The 20,785-nt window shown below is 39.9% G+C and overlaps 1 protein-coding gene across 1 annotated transcript in view; it reads right to left on the reverse strand.

Annotated features, from left to right (window-relative positions):
* KIF26B (kinesin family member 26B) overlaps positions 1–20,785 on the reverse strand; it is a 321,102-nt gene that overhangs the window by 36,876 nt on the left and 263,441 nt on the right. The window lies entirely within an intron of this gene.

A 20,785-nucleotide genomic window follows, 5' to 3' on the forward strand; every position in this document is an offset into this window, starting at 1 on the left:
ATCACTGAATGGACTCACTTTTAAGACTCTAATACCCTACCACCTCCTCCCTCCCTTCTCTAGCACTCACAATGATTGTAATGAGACCTGGAAATGGAATTGCATGACAATTGCCTTGGTGGTGAAGAAACTGCATAAATGTAACCCATTAATGCAACCAGCTTATTACTGCAAGCAGTGGTGTGCTGTCAAAAATTCAACAAGAGGATTCTTTTTATATATGTGTGTATAAAAAAAGCCCTTCCTCCTGTCAGCCATGCATAAGACAATTCAAGGAGTAAAACAGTCCCTGTGTGTATGCAGTGGTGGTGAAGAGCATTAATTCAATGCTATTAACAAGGGCACACAATCCACTGGGAACTTCTCCTCTGAAGACCCTATTGAAATGGATGGGAATTCTGCTGGAGACGTGCATGATTCACTTAAAAAGCCTACTCTATCATTTCTTTACTTAATAGGATTCCATTCCTGAAACCTCAAAGAGACCTCCTTCAAGTGGTAATGACTCACAGACTCATTCTGGCTATGGGAAGCCGAAGGGAGGGGGATGTCTAATAGGGCTCCCTCTCCTGTGTATGCCTAGCACATGGCTTGAGGTTAATTAGACATTAGCCAGCATTTTGACACTCAGTCCACAGGAAATAGAGAGGGAGCATGAGCCTACATTTATTTCTTGGGGCTACTAGTCTAACTATAACTGCTGCTTCCAGACACTAAGGGCCTGAACAGACAGGCCAAAATGAAGCTGCTTCGGGTCACTTTGGAGGTATGCTGTTTAAATGACACACACACCTTAAGAGGCCAGGATCTGTGCCAAAGCTCCGCTCTAGTCCTTAGGACCTGAAGCAGCTTTATTTTGGACTGTCTGTTCAGGCCCTCTGACAGGGTTACAGCTAAAATGGAAATCATATTGTCCTAATAATGCTTTACAGAATAAGGTTTCATGATACAAAATAATAATAATAATAATAATTAAAGCACTATAGGCTTTATACAGTGCTTTACAAAACAACAATAAAAAACAGATAAAAGCCTGCCTATGGCAAACAATCTAACCAACAACGAAGAGATATTGAATTAATAAAATAGGATTATACTAAAATTACACAATAGGATAAAATAGAATTATACAGTGTAGCTACACTGGATGGCATTGCTTCATGAAAATGTGACAGGTGCATGCAGTACTGTGTGTAGCTGGGAGTTGCTCATCTGCACTGGAGACATCCTTTAAGCAGTGCCCTAAACAGCACAATTGGTTGCTAAGTGGTTAATCCAGAATAAAACTGCTTGGGTGACCTTGATTAGCACAGTGTCCTCATGCAACATCCAAAAAAAAAAAAAAAAAAAAAAAGGAGGAGGAGGAGGAGGAGGAGGAGGAGCACATTCACTTGTGCAACAGTATTTAAGCCAGTCTAAGTTGGCAAAAGGATTCTGGCTAGAATGTACAAAGACCCCAAAGGCTCTATGAAGCAGAGAGAGCAGGGATCAGCACTGACTTCAGAAATCTTTCTTTCAGTCTTTACAAAAGTGCTGCAGTTTCCATTGCCTCCTCTGACTGCACTCTACTATGTGCAGCAGCAATGCCAGGGGAGATTATCAGCACAGTGTGCTGATGAAAAAGTCAAAAAGTTCACTTACCAGATCTGTGAACAAGCAATCCATTGTCAAAGCTAGGCACACAAAACAGAATACATTTATGTGGAACAATCAGGCTGTTCCTTAATATTTCCTTCATGTTTAAAAAGTTAAATTCTGGGCACCTTGGAAATGATTCTTCCCAAACTATTCTTTGGGAACTTTGTTTCCTGGTTAATCAATTTATAGTTGTGAAATGAACTATGTCCATAGTGCAAATTCCTATAAGGTGACTACAGTCTGCCCTCACCTTATGTGGGGGATCCGTTCTGGACACACACACGCCGCATAAGGCAAAAAGCCTCTATGGAGGCTTGCTATGGCTTGCTTACATGCATATGTGCTGTTGGAAAACTAGCTGGTGGGGGAGGTGTCAATATAATATAGCTACAATAATATATGAAGTATATACAGAGCAGAGCAAATTAGGAGAAAGAGAGGAAGACCACATGCCAGATGGTTAGATTCAATCAGGGAGGCTACAGATCTTAGCCTACAGGATCTGAGCAGTGCAGTGGAGGACAGGAGATGTCTTGGAGATGTCTCATGATGACAAAGGGTCATCATGAGTTGAGCTCAACTCAAAGGCTGTTAAGAACAAGAAGCCCATGTGCTGACAGTCACTTGCCAAAATGCCACATCATAAATGAATAATTATAAATGCTACACTGTGAGACACAAAGTTTCTTTCATGCATCAAATAATCAATTATTTTACATCTGTAATAAACAAACAAAAAATTCATTTGATAGTGACTAGGATACCCCCCCCCCCAGGCTTTGTCTGACCCTTTCTAGAATAGATAAAACACTGAATTAGGCAGTGGTTTTATAGCAACTGTAATTCCTGTGTGTAGCTGATTTTCTTGATATATTCCAATCAAGACCCTTTTTTAAAAAATAGCGTACTTTGGTATTTATTTCAAAATTGGTTTTAAAATGTATGATTGTTGTGATTTTCATAGTTTTGTTGTTGTCAGTTGCCTTTCAGTTTACTCTGACTCATAGTGACCCTGTGGATGATACATCTCCATGACCCCCTGTTTTCAATTCTCTGCTCAGGTCCTGCAGGTTCAGACCCATGACATCACTGATTGAGTCTATCCATCCGGCATGAGGTCTTCCTCTCTTTCTACTACCCTCTATCCTTTTCCAGCATTATTGTCTTTTCTAATGATTCATGCCTTCTCATGATGTGGCCAAAGTATGACAGCCTCAATTTAGTCATCTTGGTGTCTAGGGAGAATTTAATAGCAAATACTTCTGTCTTTCATCAGGTTTAAAGGAAACATCTTACTGAACGATTGGAAGTTTTGCCGGAAAGTTAAAGTTTGACTTTTTAACTCCCTGCTTTGGTCAGTTCTTAGCTAGTTCTGTGGGCAGAACTAGTCAGTCCCGCTACAGTATGAGCTGGAGTATGATGTAAACAAAAGTCCATTAAGATGACAGCAAGCCAACAGCCTTCATTTCATTGGTGACCTGACTCAGCTTTGAACCCATAGATTCAGAGAAAAAAGACTGGCTTGCAAGCTTCATGCATCTTCTCTTCATCAAGGAATATTGCAAATCACATTCTTTGCCTTCACAGCCTCCATTCTAAGAATGACATACACGGAAATTATTAACATCTGTACAGAAATCAATACCAAGCCTCACATATACTCATGCTTCCATCAAAGCAAACCATGGAATGACAGTGCAAAAGGGCAACAGACTACATCTGGGCCTCTAGAGAATATGGAGCTGTCATCAGCAAACCGGTGTGGTCTTCATACAGATTATAAATGATGAATGTGCATAGGTCACCTGAGTCCTGTTTGCATCTGAAATACGGTGCTGTACTGTTGTAAGAGAGACAGTGTTAGAATAATTAAAAACAACCTAGGTTAGAATGAGAAAGGAATTATCCGGGATTATCCATCTAAAGGACAACAAATGATTCTATTAACCAACAACACCTAATGATTTTAAACTATAAAATCAAACAACAGAAGTAAAGCACCTAATTCATATCTAGGTTTATCTTGCTGATCTCTTCCATTTTGCTTCAGGCTACAGTCAGCTGCCTCCCTTCTTATCATGTCTGGCTAGACCATTTCCCAGAAGAAAATTATAAAGGGAAATGTTACTAATCACACAATTTGCAAACATTTTGCATTTTATGCAAAATGCAGTCCTGGACCTCCCATTTTAGTTGTTCAATTATCTTTTGCAATAAAGTATGCTAATGATGTAGGGTTGTGTTTTTTTTTTAATCACAGCCGGAGAAAATACCATAAGATGCAAGTCACCTTGTAGCTGCCTTTTATCTTTAACTCAATAAATTTTATTAACTGCAACTATTTTAAATATATATATATATACTTGACAAATAAGCATTGAATAGCAATATCCATTTGAAAAATGAAAGTAGATTTTTGATATTTAAAAAAACTATTTCTGAACATTCTGATGAATCTTTTTAGTCAGAAAGGAACAATCCTATCCCCACATCCTGACTATGTGACAAACCATTTGAATAGCTCTGTTCAGAAAGACGGAGATACAATTCAGATTTGTAAGGAATCTAATGATTTTGATTGCCACTTTGTCAATGACTGCTAACTCTGTGGATTTATACTGGTGCTGATTCCAGCCATTGATACAGCTTCTCCTGGAATCATTTCTTTTCATTTAGTTGACTCAGGTCCACCTAATTGATTGAATTATTGGAGTGTATAGAGTGAAAGATGATACAACCGATTGGGCCAATCTGAAGAATCCTGGAATAGAAAGTTATGTTTGCAGTGTCCCAAATAAATCACTATGGCGGGTTACAGACCGCCCGTTTGGGGCGGCCTGCACTCGCCCCTTTCCCCGGTTTATTGGGGCCTCAGCTGCCAGACCAGCAGCCTCCGAGGCCCCGATCCGCCGCTTTGCAGGCTGCGGGGAAGCGGCAAAAGGCCGCTTCCCCGCAGCCTGGAAAGGGGTGTCCTTGGGGCTTCAAGCTCCAAGGACACCCCGTGGCGGCGAGTAGGAGGAGAAAGGGGCTGCTTGGCCCCTTTCTCCCTTGCGTTGCTGGGCGCAGCTGTCTGAAGGCTGCGCCCAGCGACGTAAAGCAGGAAGGAGCTCCGAAACGGAGCTCCTTCCAGGGTCACGGAAAGGGTGCCATAGGCACCCTGTCACGGCCCCAATACGTCACAACCGCGCCGCCTCATTTGGAGGCGGCGCGGTCGTGACATATTGATGGCGGCGGCCGTGTGGAACAGCCGCCACCATTTTGTGCATGCGGAGCACATACTAGAGTTAGGGGGTGCGGAAGCACCGCCCCTTCCTAACCCTAGTACGTGCTCCGCGTGTACTATATGGCCCGTTTATAACGGGCCTATGATAATGTTAGTATTGAAAGTAGAGAGTACAATGATCCTTATGGTTCAGTTAAATTAAACATGTTACGTTAAGGGAAAAGAATAATAATATGTTTCCACTATACAACATGGATCTTGTAATAAGTCACTTTTAGTTTGCTCCATAGATGTAGCATGGAAAAGACAGAATGGATGCCACAGTTCAATATGGGCTCTAAAAAGCAATGGTAAAACTAGACTTTGAAAGGTACCTGTATGATCATGGTTCAATGGCATTACTAGCACCCCAATACAACATTATTATGGCTTGAGAATATCTTTAAATTGTTCTTCTCAGGCTATTTTCAATCCAAGGAAATACAGCAGGGCTGGTTGGGACAGAAACTCAGACCTGAAGTTATTTTCCCATAAAGAAGCTATTCAACAGTGGAGCACACTCCCTCAGTGAGTGGTGGAGTCTCTTTCTTTGGAGGTTTCTAAACAGAGGGTGGATGGCTATCTGTCGGGGTGGATTGACTGTGCATGGCAGGGGCTGGACTGGATGACCCTCCAGGTCTCTTCCAACTCTATGATTCTAAACCAATCCTTGGATTTCAGCCTGGATTCTTGCTGTGTTTCATTATTATCTCTTAGTTCTCATCGTTCTTAGTAGGAAACCATTTGTGATCCATAGTATAAATCCATAATATAGGGCAGGAATGGAGAAAGTGCAGCCTGACTGCTGTACATAGCTTCCAAGACTGTTTTGAGGCTCTTGGAAATCATCCATACACCAAAATGTTTTAAGGGGAGGGGCAGAAAGTTTATTACAAATGTCCCCCAATGAGTGGGGGCAATTCTCCCATGTTGCTCTGCCCCACGAGTTTTAGGCCCAGAAGAATTTCTTTTATAACCAAGAGGCAAAATGAAATGGCTTCCAGATTTCTTTCTCATTCATAAAAGGCCTCCCTTGGGCCTAAAACATCATGGTGGTGAATATGAAACATGGCAAAATTGCCCCAGAGGACATGGGGCATTTGGGATAAAATAAAGGGGGATAGGGTTTGATGAAGGGATTGCAGCCTTCTCAGGTTTAGTGAGAGATGTGTGCAGTCCCCAAACTCAAGTAGTACCTCTGCCCAAGAATAAGGGGATTCTATACTTTTGTTATTTCTGTTGCTTTCTATTTCTGTCTACACTCATGAATTGGGATATAAAACCAAGTGAAGACATTAGCTAAATCCTAGTGGCTGAATCTTGCTAGTAAATGGTATTAGTAGTACTAGCATGTTGTCAAGGATCCTCAGTCCTGTAACCACCTGGTCCCCCTCCAATCTAATCTTGATGTTGAGTATTCAAGTTAATTCCCATATCCTGAGTTGTCTCCTCTTATTTCCTTTGAATGTTTTTTAAAAAAAACTTCCCAAGAGAATCCCCATTTGGGGGAGAGAATTACCTTTCTGAAGGATGTTTGAATGTGAAATGTCTCCTTAAATACTGTGATAATATGTTTTCTTGTTGTTCATTGTATGAAGCACACCACTGGTTTTCTCATGAAGGATTATACATCTGGAGTGAGGTACCACAAATACCCATACAATTGGTTTTGTGTCTGGAAACCTGTTGGGGTAGTCTGTTAGTGTAAACATAGTTTTACAAGCAGCTGAGCTTTCATAGAGATTGCAGAAGTGCAATCCTTAGTGCAACCAATCATTTCACAACCACATACACAGGTCTTCCTCTCACATCTCAGTTAGTGGGCGGGTACCTAATTGGTCATTGGACAATGGATGAGCTAAAGACTATTGCACCCACTGCACAATTTGTTCTGTGACTTTGGGATAAAGAATAAATAGAAGTAAATAGAATCTTGGTGCTTGTTTCTTGGGAAACAAGGTAAGCCTAATGAGAAATACAACTGACAATAAATAGCTCTAGTAATTCAGTAAAGCACAGAACTGCCTGTCCATTGGTGGGTTTCAGTAACCCAGACCACTCATGTTTTTCACGGTTGTGGTCTAATTATAATACTAAAATGGGTACTACTTATGTGATGTGTGTATCTTCTCCCTTAACACCCCCCTCCAAAAAAAAAATACACTTTGCTCATTAAAAAATAATAAATATGAAGGGGAAGGATTTAACCTACCTTTCTTTCAAACATATTAATTTTTATGTGTAAGTAACACTTCTAAGTAGGGAAGCTTTCCATTAAACAGCTCAGCTTATTGCTACAGCAAACATTAAAGTGCCCATGTTTTTACAGGGGACAATGCTCTGTTTGAAGGGCTGTCAAATGAATTTCCACTTTGTACTCCCCTTTGAAGATATACACATCACAAGAAAGGAAAGCAGAAGCTTTGTAGTCATCCAGTGGCAATGGAAGCAGCAACAAGCAGATACTGATGGACAGTTGCCCAGATCTTGGTTGGAACACGTTCAAAGTTATGCTGTCACTCATGACTTGTTTTCTTTAATTTTTTTCCCAGTAATGTAGGTCAATAGTAGTACTTTTAAATGTTTTAATAACAGTGGTGTTCATGTTAGAATTTTTGCACAAGTAATTTTTTCATTCTTTCAGGAAAATGTTATTGGATTTGAACAGCTCAGGGCCATTTTGGGTATTCCTCTTCCCCATCAAAATAAATTTAAGGCAATAATCGTATTACATTATCATGAGTTAGTCCAAAAGAACCTAATGGTTAAATGAGTCATGTGTTGCTTTTTGTGTGACAATTCCAAGCTCTGCAGCAGACTAAGGTCCGAGACAGACTGCCCGAAAATGGCGGTGTGCAGGCACCCGTTTTAACTCCAGAGGGACGCTGCGTGACATCTCTCCAGCATAAAAAGAACCCGTTTTTTCTGGATTCTTTTTGCAGTGCCCGGGTTATGTTGTAAGTGCGTCACTGGTGCACTCATAACATAAGTGACATGCAGCAATGTGCAGATGCTGTGTGTCCTTTACGTCAAGATGGCGGTGCCCATGTGGACGGGATGCCACCATTAGTCCGCCGTCATTACACACTAGGGTTTTGGACTGTGCGGTTGCTGCACAGTCTGGAACCCTAGTATTGCCACCACCAAGCTGCTTTTGGCCCATCTGTCTCGGGCCTGAGTGAGCACACAGGCCTTCTGGTCAATATTTCTCACTATGGTGGAATGAACTGTATTTCTACTTAAACTGAAGTAATAATTTCTAAAGAAATATGGATAGATAGATAAACAGACAGACTGATAGCAAGCACATGGATATTTTATGTAAATCTGCATCTACTTTTTGTTCTTTTTTGTGTGAATCATTTCCTCTCTTTGGGAGATAGGTAGGGGGATCATCCTAGCCCTGAGGTTTACAGCATCCATAAAAACTAAACCTAGGAAAGCTTCTCCTATATTTTCTGCTATCCCTTAAAAGGATAATCAAAAAAGAGAAATTAATTTTAAGAACTATCAAAGTAGTTTCAGGGGAAACAATGTATGGATGAATAGTAAATTGTTATTCTGTAGATGAAAAGAAAACATAAAGAACAAGATCCAACTTAAAGACATTGGAGCAACTATCACCTCCCAAGAGATTATTTACACAGTATTATTATGTATTCAGTTCACATTTTAAACATATTAAGTTACAAATATATCTACTCTTCCTGCTTCCGATCTCCTTTCCACTTCTCTTAGGATAGTAGCCAATAAAAAAAAGAGAGGGATGAAAACATCAATGACAGTAAAATTAAAGATGCAAAGAGAACATTATTTTACTTTATTAAGCAATATAACATGCCAGAGCATGTGTTCCTATATTCATACAAATGACATATCATGGTCTCTTGCTGGGCACCAGGCCAATGGCAAATATTATTAACCACATAGGTGTGTGATCATTACGTGATCTGAGAATGTATGCCTTCAAGCCTGCAGCAATGCAGTAATTTATTGACACCAAATCTGTAAATGCAAACATATCTCATGAAGTCAAAAAATATAGGCCAAATTAGAGTAGATCCACTGAATCAATGGAACTTACACAGTGATGACTTACCAAATTCCAATTGATTAAATACATCTGCTCTAGCTGTGACTAAGAATGAGAGTTAAACCAAAAACATGGTCTGAATGCTTATTTTTGTAAATCTAACTAATATTGAATTAGTATAACTTGTTTGATTTAAGTGCTGTTACTAAGCCACTGGGGGTGGGCAGTCTCATAATTGTGTTTCTGCCCTAGTTCCTGAAGTAGAATTGTTAGCACTCTTCAACAGAAGCAGAACTGATACTTGGGCTTCCCTGTCCAATGTTACACTGTTATACAGTTTTAATTAAAAACTCTTGGCTCAATTCCAAACAGGACCTCTTTAAGTGGAGCAGTTAATGTGACCTCCTGGTCAGAAGGCTCACTTGAGTTTATTAGAAGGTCTATGGTTCTCTGTCTCTCAGTGGTAGTTTTCTATAGCAAACACTTATCCTTAGATAAATCCAAGGTGTGTATACTGTATTGCATGTATTGTGTGTATGGCCATGCCTGGGAACTGGCACTTCCTCTCAGAAACTAAGCATTCACAACCCTCTGGTGATTCCTGTAACTCCACAAAAACATCCCCAGAAACCTGCTCACCAGGTAACAGGAGATGTCTCATATTCTTTTTATTTTAACAATGAGAATTAGGAACAGTTACTATAAAAATGCATTTTTGAAGTCTTCTGATTCTAAACATCACATTCTAGTCATAATGTCCAACCATCTGTGCAGGTGCAAGGATGATCCCTACCATCAGGCAGAATGAAGTTGCTGCCACTAGTAGCTGATTTGGAGTGTCATCAAAGACAGCAAATTGCTAATTATTGAAACTACTGGATTGCTGCTGTAATTTTATTAGGGATGAGGGACAAATTTATTTGTTCTGCATTTTAATACACATCTAGTTTATTCCCACTTCCTAGTCCAATCTACTTTTCTTCAGACTTTGCAACTAAAAATACATGTATATTGAAAACTTGCACATAAGGAGAAAGGGATCTGAAAATGTGTACAAATGAGTAAATCTGTCAGAAAAAAAAATTGCAAGCTGATATCAAAATTAGACTGAACTGGAAAACTGGAAAATGAGAACTGGACAGAAGAGATAATGATAGATATTGTTCAGCCGTATTCTTTACTCCACAGAAATACGGAGAAATTATTGCGGGATCTTCTCCCTCAGATGCTAAAATAAATTAATCAGCCTATGCACCACAAAGGATGAGGTGGCAGTATGTGAACCAGCAAAATATCTTTGGTTGACCCTATGTGTATAATATTGCTTGTACAAATATTCATATGAAGAAAGGAAGGAAAGGCTATGCTGGGCAAATATATATAAGAAGCACTTCAGGTTCTTAGAAAATGGCAGGTTAAAAGACGAATAAAACAGAAAAAGGAAAGCGGGGTGAGAACCAAATTATAATAACCAACTGTCCTGAAAAATGGTCACAGTCCTGTTAGCTAAAATGCTTGAAGGAGGCTTGCAACCTGAATAAAGTTCACCTTTCATTATAATTCAATCAGTCAGTCACTTTATTTCATAGAATCACAGAATCCTAGAGCTGCAAAACACCCACAAGAGCCATCCAGTACACTTCCTTGTCATGTAGAAATTCCTTTAAATATTTAAACATGGCTACGATGTCATCCCTTAACCTTCTCTTCCCCAGGCTAAACATGCCAGTTCCCTAAGCCACTTCTCATAGGGCATTGTTTTCAGATCTTTCACTGCTTTCAGAATAATAATAATAATAATAATAATATTCCGCGTAATCACTCGGAATCCAAGAAGATTACAACAATAAAACACGATACAGTTAAAAATTCTAAAAAAAAAAAAACCTATCCCCCCTCCCAGTATAAAAACATAGTAATACTAAAAGGAGATTAAACCAGAAGGACATTAAAACAATAGTATAAAATAACAGTTAAAATAAGTAGGAGATTTGTAGGCTGTATATTATAGCGGGGTCCAGATAGGATAGAAATGAGGATGGAGAAAAGAGGAGAAAAAGTAGAGGGGGGGAGGAAGGTAAATGGAGGTGGTCTAATCTCGAAAGGCCTGCCGGAAGAGATCCATCTTAATAGCCTTCTTGAAGGTTTCCAAGGCGGTAATCTGATGGATCTCGTCCAGTAGGTCGTTCCAGAGTCTAGGAGCAGCTGCTGAAAAGGAGCGCTGGATCACTGTCTAGTCTAGTCCTCTTTGGTTGAAGCAGATTCTTCCCAGCAGAATGAAGAGTGCGGGGAGGATGATATAGGAAAAGGCGTTCCTGCAAGAAATCAGGACCCAAGGTATGTAAGGGCTTTAAAGGTTAAAACCAACACTTTGTATCTTGCCTGGAAACTAACAGGCAGCTAATGAAGGGATTTTAAAACTAGTGTAATGTGGGCAAATCTAGATGTGCCAGTAACCATCTGGCTGTCATATTCTGTACCAATTGAAGTTTCCGAACTTGACACAGAGGTAGCCCCATGTGGAGCACATTAAAAAAGTCAAGCCGAGAGGTTATCAGCGCATGTACTACTGTTTCAAGGTCTTCCCGCTCCAGGAAGGGGTGAAGTTGGTGTATCAGCCGAAGCTGAAAGCAAGTGCTCCTGACCGTCGCATCCACCTGAGCTGTCAGATGGAGAGACGAGTCTAGGAGCACCCCCAAACTGAAGACAGAGTTCTTCAGGGGAAGTGTGACCCCATCCAGAACTGGCTGGCATAACTCCATTCCCATATTGGGAGTCCCTATTACTAGTACCTCTGTCTTACCTGGAATCAACTTGAGTTTGTTTTCCTTCATTCAGTCCATTACCGCATTAAGACAAGCATTCAGAGGAGAGATTGTGTGTTCCAGATGCTAAATATTCAGCAACATCACAGAGGGCCTTTTCCACCTCGGCCCCACAGCTCTGGAACTCGCTTCCCAGCGAGCTCCACTCGGCCACCTCCCTCGACCTATTTAAGAAGGGGTTAAAAACCTTGTTCCAGCAAGCTTTTCCCTAGTGTCCCTATCTGTAACTTCTGCTCTCCCTTCACTGCTGTTGTACTGCTGTTGTATTTTTGTGCTAGCTTGGATGTTGTAGATTGCAGTTTTTAATGTATTTTATTGCTGTTTGTAATGCATTCTGTGATTGTAACCCGCCTTGATCTATGGAAAGGCGGGCTATAAATAAAGATTTTATTTATTATTATTATTAGATGCTCTCTTTAGTCACTGCAGCAGTCTGAGACATAGAGAAATATATTTGAGTGTCATCAGCATACTGATAACACCCCACCTCATGTCTCTGGATGATCTCATCCAGCGGCTTCATGTAAATGTTGAACAGCCTTGGGGACAGAATCGCACCTTGAGGGATGCCCGACCTGAGCTCCCTCTTGGCCGAATAACTGTCTCCATCTTCTTCCTCTGGACACACTCCTGCTTATCAATATCCCTCTTAAATTGTAATGTCCACAACTGGACACAGTATTCCAGGTGAGGCCTGACCAAAGCAGTATGGAGTCTATTACTTTCCTTGATCTAGACATTACACTCCTACTGATGAAGCCTAGGATCATACTGGCTTTCTTAGGCCCAGTACAGACGGCCCTTTAAGTATGTCCTGGTGACGTGCTAGGGCTGCCTCGGGGTGCTAGGGTTGCCTTACAGATACCCCTTAACCCTATCACGTCATCAGGACGCCTCAGCTGAGCAGTGCCGTACAGACGGTGCACTCAGCTATGACATCATCGCGCCACCACCAGCGCTTTGTGGCGTTGCAGGTACGCCACAAAAAGGAGATGCTTCTGCGCACTCCTTTCTTGCTGCTGCGGTACTGCTATGGTGCAAGGAGAGACGCCTCCCGGCACCTCTCTGTACCGCTCCTTAGTTTCTGCATCACACTCTTGAATGATGTTCAGTTTGTAGTCTACTAAAAGTCCTAGATACCTTTCGCATGTACTGTTGTCAAGCCAGGTATCCCCCATCCTATATCTGAGCCTTTCATTGTTTCTGCTTAAGTGTAGTACCCTACATTTCTCCCTGTTATATCCCATCTTTTCCTCAAGGGTGGGGCTTAGGGCAGATACAGTAGGACTTTAATTATTTTTAGCAAGCAAGCAGTATAATAAAAAGGAAGATTACATGTGAGAGTTGTCTTGTGTGTTACTTATACAGGCAAGGTTTTGCAAATTTCAGAGCAGTGGAATAAAAATGCACACACATATTTTCTTCCAAAACTGAGAAGATTTCCCACTCTGTAATTAAAAAACAAACCTAACTAAAAACAAGAGTAATTTATAAAATTAAATGAAGTTAAACAACTTATCTTATTAAAAGAACCTTTTAAAAACAATTCAAAGTCACACTGATGAAGGGGAATTACAACATTTTCCATGAAAGGCACATCCTTAGCAGCAAGTGAGTTCCCAAAAGCTTTGCCTTAAAAACAACAGTAAAAGGTTTTTACTAGCAGCAGAAGGATAACAGAGAAGGAAATATCCTAGCCTCTCTTGCAAGGAAGTTCTACAATCTGGGAGCAGTTTATGAGAAGATCTTCTCTTGTATCCTTATGAAACAGGCCCCTGAAGATTATGAGACTGAGAGAAATGCACCTTCTGGAGCTCTTTCAACTCATATAGGTTTGTGAGGAAACACAGCTCCATAGATAGCCCAGACCAATGCTATCCTGAAGGAGCCTGGTGGCATAGTGGTTAAATGCCTGTACTGCAGCCACTCAAACACAAACCACAAGGTTGTGAGTTCAATACCAGCCAGGGACTCAGGGTTGACTCAGCCTGGCATCCTTCCATAGGTCGCTAAAATGACTACCCAGCTTGTTGGGAGCAATTAGCTTACATGTTGTAAATCACTTAGGGAGTGCTTAAGTGCACTGATAAGCAGTATAGAAATGTACTTGCTATTGCTATTGCTATCCTGGCCCTGGTGCTCACCTGGGTCAGTCCCACAATTGGCCTGTCCTTCTAGCGACCTAGGACTGGCACAGGCGCACACTCCTTCCTTACCTTGTCCATTCTGCAGGATAGGCTAAAAGATGCCACTAATTGTCATAATGCAAAATATCAAAATAGTCAGTCAATACCAGATGAGCATTCATGAATTACTACAAATATGGAAGCAGTTTGGATTATCAGCCATTACCTAAATGAATGAGCATTATCATTATCATGTAATACTTATTATTTTTAAACATTCTTATTATTTGTTCCATGAATTAAAAATCTTAAGGGTAATTGGGGTTTTTTTTTGGGGGGGGGGGGAGAAGAGGTTCAAAATGAGTCATCACCAAGCTGTTTGGGTAAATATTGACATGCTAATTGTCAATGGAAATGAGTATAGAATTTGCTTGGACTTGAAATGGCTTGCAGGGGAAGAGAAAGAGGGTGAGAGACCTCGAGGGTTAGCACTGATTTTCAAAGTTTTATAGTATTTCCTACCACCATAAGATGTCAATAATTTACTAGGTTTCTGACATTTTAACTAAATTTCAGTTGGTTCAGTTGTTTAATTTGCACAGTTGAGTCCTATTTTAACCTGGCATTGATAACAAGCTTTATTATTATTATTGTTATTATTAACCTTTATTTATAAAGCGCTGTAAATTTACACAGCGCTGTACATATAATCTTTTTAATTGGACGGTTCCCTGCCCTCAGGCTTACAATCTAAAAAGACACGAGACTTTCTTTTAATCTGTCCTTTGAAAAAGACTTGTACTCTGGGCACATAACTGGAACAATAGACATGCTCAGCTGAGTTTGTGCATTGAGAACTTTATTTCTGGCATTCAAATACAGACATTATAAAAGAACATAAAGATTGTACACTATTCCTTTTGAGAAATAGAGAAAGCCATTCATAGCTGGGGGAAGGATGCTAAGGCAGAGGTTCTCCATGCTTTCCCTTTTAACTTGACTAACTCCAATAACAAACAAAGTCTTATTCACAAGCAATAACTTGCTTTATAATAAACTTTTTCTCTTCCAAGCCGGGGGGGGGGGGGGGGGCTCAAAGAGCTTTAGAACATGCTAAAGAGTATGGACTATTAACTATTTGTTCCACTTTAAAAAAAAGCCTTTAAACTCTTTTAAGGTTCAGAAAAGCTTGTTGGATATTACCAGTGTCTTATAATTACATCTTTCACACAGTTTAGTCAAGAAGCCATAGACCTCTTCAGTTCTTAACTGAAGAAAGAACCCAGTATTCAAATGGGTATTATGTGTGGCATTTCAAAGTACACTCTTAAAGAATTGTTCTATGTTACCTCTCTTTTATCAAGTTGCCAGGAATGTGAGAAGCATCCCTGGCTTCTCTGCGACCTCCTTCCCAGCTCCTCCCCGACCTTCTTCCATTCCCTGCACCCGGTGAAGGCAGGAAGGAGGTCACAGGTAGGCTGAAGAGAAGCCGGTGGTACAGGTACGGATAGGCAGGGAGGCCAGTGACAGGGAAATGGCCGGGGCCATTGAAGCTGTCCCCCCCATCACTGGTGCTGCAGAACGTCTTTTAATTCAGTTATTTTGTATTTGTATTCGGGTATCTTGTATTTGTATTGGTATTTTTAAAATTATTATAATATTTTAATTGAACCTAGAAATGCATTTTAATTAATATTTTAATGCAATTGTTTCATTGATTTTTAAAAACTTTTGTACTATTCATTGATTTAACTATATTTATTTTAACTCAGATTTGTGAGCCACCTTGGCCAAATATTGGGAGAATGGTTGGATATAAACAAACAAACAAACAAATGTTTGCTGCTGTATCTTGTTTATCATTTTATCATAGTTTAGATTTGCACCCTGGGAAGATAACAGAGCATATTAAAAACTATGATGAAAATGTACCCTTTTTATTGTTGAATATAGACAAATAAGAATGCTGTTTTTAGCAATAATATATATATATTTAAAAAAACATTTTGATTGCTATTTTTCCCCAGCCAGGAATGATACTATAAAATTCAGAAGAGTGAAATTCATAAGAAAACTTTTTCCATGTGCATGTTCATCCTGAAATTGTGACTCAGATCAGTTTGCATCAGAATTTGCAACTATTTAATTCCTCAAGCATGCATGGCAGGGGTTGGGTGGCCCTTGTGGTCTCTTCCAACTCTTACGATTCTATGGTTCTATGATTCTATCCCTACTTGGCAATATTGAAGGAAATAACTGTTAGAAAAGCCTTTCTGTCTAAATATTACAGTCAGCCCTCAGTATTCACGAGGGATCGATTCCAGACCCTGCCACAGGTACCAAAATCCACAGATGCTCAAGCCTGCGCTGTCTCCAATGGTGGCATGTGAATGTGGCCACGCCACCATTGGGGATAAGGGAACTTAATGGTGGCGTGTCTTCATGAACTTGCCACCACAGGAGCTGTCCCTAAAGGCAGTGTGGCCGTATGCACGCATCGACACTGGGGACAACACAGGCTTACCGTCTCTGGATGCTTAAATCTGCTTATGGCAAGCCCGCAGATAGCGAGGGCCAACTATACTTCCAATATCCAACAAATAGTATAGAAATGACTACAATGTTCCATTAGTCAAGATGTATCCACACTATAGAAATCAAGCAAAATTTCACCACTTTAACTGTCATGGCTCCATCCTGTGGAATCCTGAGATTTGAAATTGGTGAGGTAGTCAGCCTAGTCTGACAGAAAACTCTGATACCTCACCAAACTCCTGATTCCAGGAATCTGTAGCATGGAACCATGGCCAATAAAGTGGTATCAAACTAATTTATTTTGGCAGTGTGAATATTCTCTTAGACATCCAGATGAAAAAGAGAAAGATTCTATATTTTGCTTGTTCAGCCATTTCCTGAACATTAACAGGCCATCCACACTGCAAAAATAATCCAGTTTGACACCACTTTAATTACCAGGGCACAGTGCTATGGAATTCTGGGAACTGTGATTTGTTGGGGCACCAGAGCTCTCTGACAGCGAAGGTTAAATGTCTCATAAAAATACAATCCCCAGAATTCCACAGCATTGAGCCAGGGCAGTTAACATGCTGTCAAACTGGATTGTTTCTGCAGAGCGGATGCAGCCTTACAAATCAACCACGATTACAAAACAGAATAAAATAAAAAGGAATTGTTTTGAGGAGGTTTTAATAGGAGAAGGGGTTATAGGGAAGAGTTTCCTATACCTGAAGATCTTGACTAGGAATTTCCCTCCCTTCTCCACCAGGTAATAAAATGCCTACTTTCACTGAACCTGCATCTCTTTATAATTGGAAGTTTGCAATAAATTGTGTCTTATGAGAGGAAAGTCTCAGTAAGCATTGCGCTAATTAGGGTCCAGATGCATATGTCAGAGGGGGAATAATGCTAGCTGCCAAAATAGTGCTGCTGATGGGTAGAGCAATAAAATAGTGCTGACGATACACATTGCGGACAACAGATGACTAGAGGGACTCTGTGTGCATACCAGGGATTATTACAGTCACAAATAAATGACATAGAAATGAGTCAGTTTCCACTAATAATAATCAGAATATAACTGCCATGGAGGTACTCTTAGGAAAAAAACTACCTGCAGAGGCCCATCTTCTCACTAACCACATTTCAGAGATTTGCCTCAAGAAAAAGTGCTGAGACTGAATGGTGGTGATATTTCACATGTGATGCAGACTAGACGGAAGCATAGGCTACGTGGTTATGGACTGGAGAGCTTGGAAATAATTCATTAAAATAATTCTGTTACCCCCTAACACATTAAAATGTTAACATCAATTCTAAATGTCATTACTGAAGTCAGTAAATGCCAACAGTTTTAATGAGATGAGCAAAGATTAACATTCTGTGTTAACTTAATTCATTACTTTGGGGAGATAATTTTGGGGGCAGTAGCCTCTTTTAGAAATTTTAATTTTTTTTTTTCAAAAATGTAAATCCATATTCTATGCTGTTAAAAATTACCACAACAAATGAATTCTGTAACATTCTCTAAAATGGGAGATGGAACAAATTAATTCCCAAATTACTATGCTTGCCAACAAATTAGGTTCAGCAACAACACTGATGGCCTATACAGAAGTGTACACTAACATTAAAGAGTTCAGGGCTATATTCCATTCCTTTCTAATAAACCATTTCCTGAAGTTTCTCCTTAATGGAGAAGGACTAAACTAGCAGAGCAGTCATGACTTACGAGCCTGAATTCTTCCTTCCCTAGCAATCTCATGTCACAGGGCAGGGGTATACAACTGTGCAGAGCACAAGAGCCATCCCTCCCTTCCACCACTGCATTGGACAAATGTTTTGGACATGTTTGGACAAATGTTTTGTTTTGTAGTTTGGGCTACGAGATTTGGTTGGTAGACTCTGGAGAGTCAGGAGAAGTAAGCTGCCCCATTTTCAGGTGGTTTGGGTAGCTTTGTGGAGATTTTTCAGCAAACGCTTATCTAAAAATCAGCCTGAAATTTTATTTTTTAGTCTGGTCAGGGGGATTTGGGGCAGTCTATATTTAGAGGTCCCAAGGGCCAGATATGGTCCACCACCCATATTTTGCCCATCCCTGGTACAGGGCTATAAAAGAAAAACTATGGAGGACATGTTAGAACTAAGCCGTTTCCAGGGGAAAATGTTTATCCAGTAGGTGTAGTCTGTAAATATGCAGAATAAAGGGAAGATTCTTGTCCAGCACATGCAATAAGAGTAAGAAGCACCAGAAAAACCTCTGACAAATCAATTGAGATTTTCACAGTAATCATCATTATATCTTTCATTCATGAAATACACAGAGAAGAGTACAGTTATCAGTTAGAGTGGGGAAATATCCAGGACGTCTTCCTATTCCTCCTTGCTTTTTAGAGCAATGAAACCTGTCATGCTATTTTAGGGACAACTGGAATGATAATTTTTACATAACTTAGTATGTGATAACAATAACAGCATTGCATGACTGAGAAAGTTATCATGCAACATATTGTGCTGAGAACGTATATATAATAATTATGACTGCAAATGGTCAAACGAATTATTGTTGAGTGTGTGTGAATATGTACATTCATCCCTCCATATTTGCAGATTTGATATTTGCGGATTTGATTATTCACAGAATTGATTACTATGTTCTCTCTAGGAATATCTAGGTCCTCCAGTGCAACTCTATGGTCAACTTTAACTCAAAGTTGCACTGAAACACCTAGAGATTCCTAGAGAGAATAACCTGCTAGGCATTTGTAGCTCCTCCAGTGCAGTTCTATGGTCAGTGTCTGTCAGACGTTGACCACAGAGTTGCGCTGAAAGACCTAGAGATTCCTACAGAGGTCCTCTCAAGTAAAAACATGGTGTTTTTGTTATTTGTGGTTTTTCCATATTCACGCGGATCTTGAGCCCCTAACCCTAGTGAATATGGAGGGACAAGTGTATTTTCTTTTCAGCTGGCTAGGAAACATTCAAACTAATTCCCATAATACTAAAACCGGGGATTCTCAGGAGTGTCTTTAATATTTGTTTATTATAAATATTTTGGGATTCCTTTGTAGCAATAGAATTTTATTTTATGATTAAGTACATAGAGCGCTTGATAACAAAGTCAAACGTCTAGGATCATGTATTTTTCATATATATATATATATATATATATATATATATATCCTCCCTTGACATTCAAAGAAATGGAAAAATCAAACTCAAAGCTCATGATCATTAAATGGATAGTAAAATGCGATTAAAATACAAAACAAGCTCATATAAGAAAACAGAATTAAACTTTTAAAAACTATTTAAAATACATCAATTTAAAAAAACTGGAACCATTTAGCAATCAGTAAACCTGGATTAAAAGTTTTTTGGCTGCTTGCTGAAGGACAAAAGAGGGGAGCTAATCTAACTTTCACCAGAAGTGAGTTTCAGAACCTGAGACATCCCCCAAGGAAGCCAGCTCTCACATCTCCACCATATATGCCTTGTAGGACAGGGCTAATGGATGGTGGAAGTGAGGACAGTCACAAACACACAAACCCTCAATTGAGCAAAAAATATTATAGTCACTTTCAGGGTTTTTGACCTATCAGAATTAATTTTGTAGTACTTTTTTTTTTTTACTGTCTAGGCTCTCAGGCCCCAGACATTTGTTCCTTTATGTGCCCCTCTCCTCATCCCTATGGAAGGGTAACAGGACTAAGAAAAGAGCTTCTTCTGATTATCTTGAAAGCCTGGGCAGCAAAAGTTAGGACAAAACAGTTCTTCAAATAGCACAATCCCATTTCCCCCACCATGAATTGCCTTCTTTATCATTACTTTTAAGTAGGGTCCTTTCACACCACACAGTTATAGTGCAATGATTCCATTTTAACTGCCATGGCTGCATTCTATGGAATCCTGGCACTAGTTCAGGGAGGCACTAGAGTCCTCTGGCTGAGATACACCACCCTAAACAGCAAGGCTCAGGTTTCCATAAGATGGAACCATGGTACTACAAGTTGAATCATAGTGCTATAATTGTGTAATGGATGCCACCACTAATACGGCCTACTTTTGTTAATGTTATGGATGTGATCTTTTATTGTTTATTTAGTGAGTTCCAGTAGATGCTATCAAATACCTTGCAAGATTTCACAGATAAAAGCCAGGACATGTGTGGCCAAGCATACCAGAGGGTGGACAAGCTGGCCAAAGTTATTAATATTGAAGAACAGACAAGCTAAAAGAGGCAGCGGTGGTTTGCTTTGGCCTAAGTCTACAGGGAATGAATGGCAAGATTGCATCCCTACCTGTGTTAACTGAGTGCAAAGTACTTTTGCACTTAGAACTCAATTAGTAGGAATTGGGGGGGAAATGAAGCAAGATGAAGATA

Source organism: Sceloporus occidentalis, unplaced genomic scaffold, assembly GCF_023333645.1.
Source record: "Sceloporus occidentalis isolate IW3139 unplaced genomic scaffold, rSceOcc1.0.p SCAF_6, whole genome shotgun sequence".
Classification (NCBI taxonomy): Eukaryota; Metazoa; Chordata; class Lepidosauria; order Squamata; family Phrynosomatidae; genus Sceloporus; species Sceloporus occidentalis.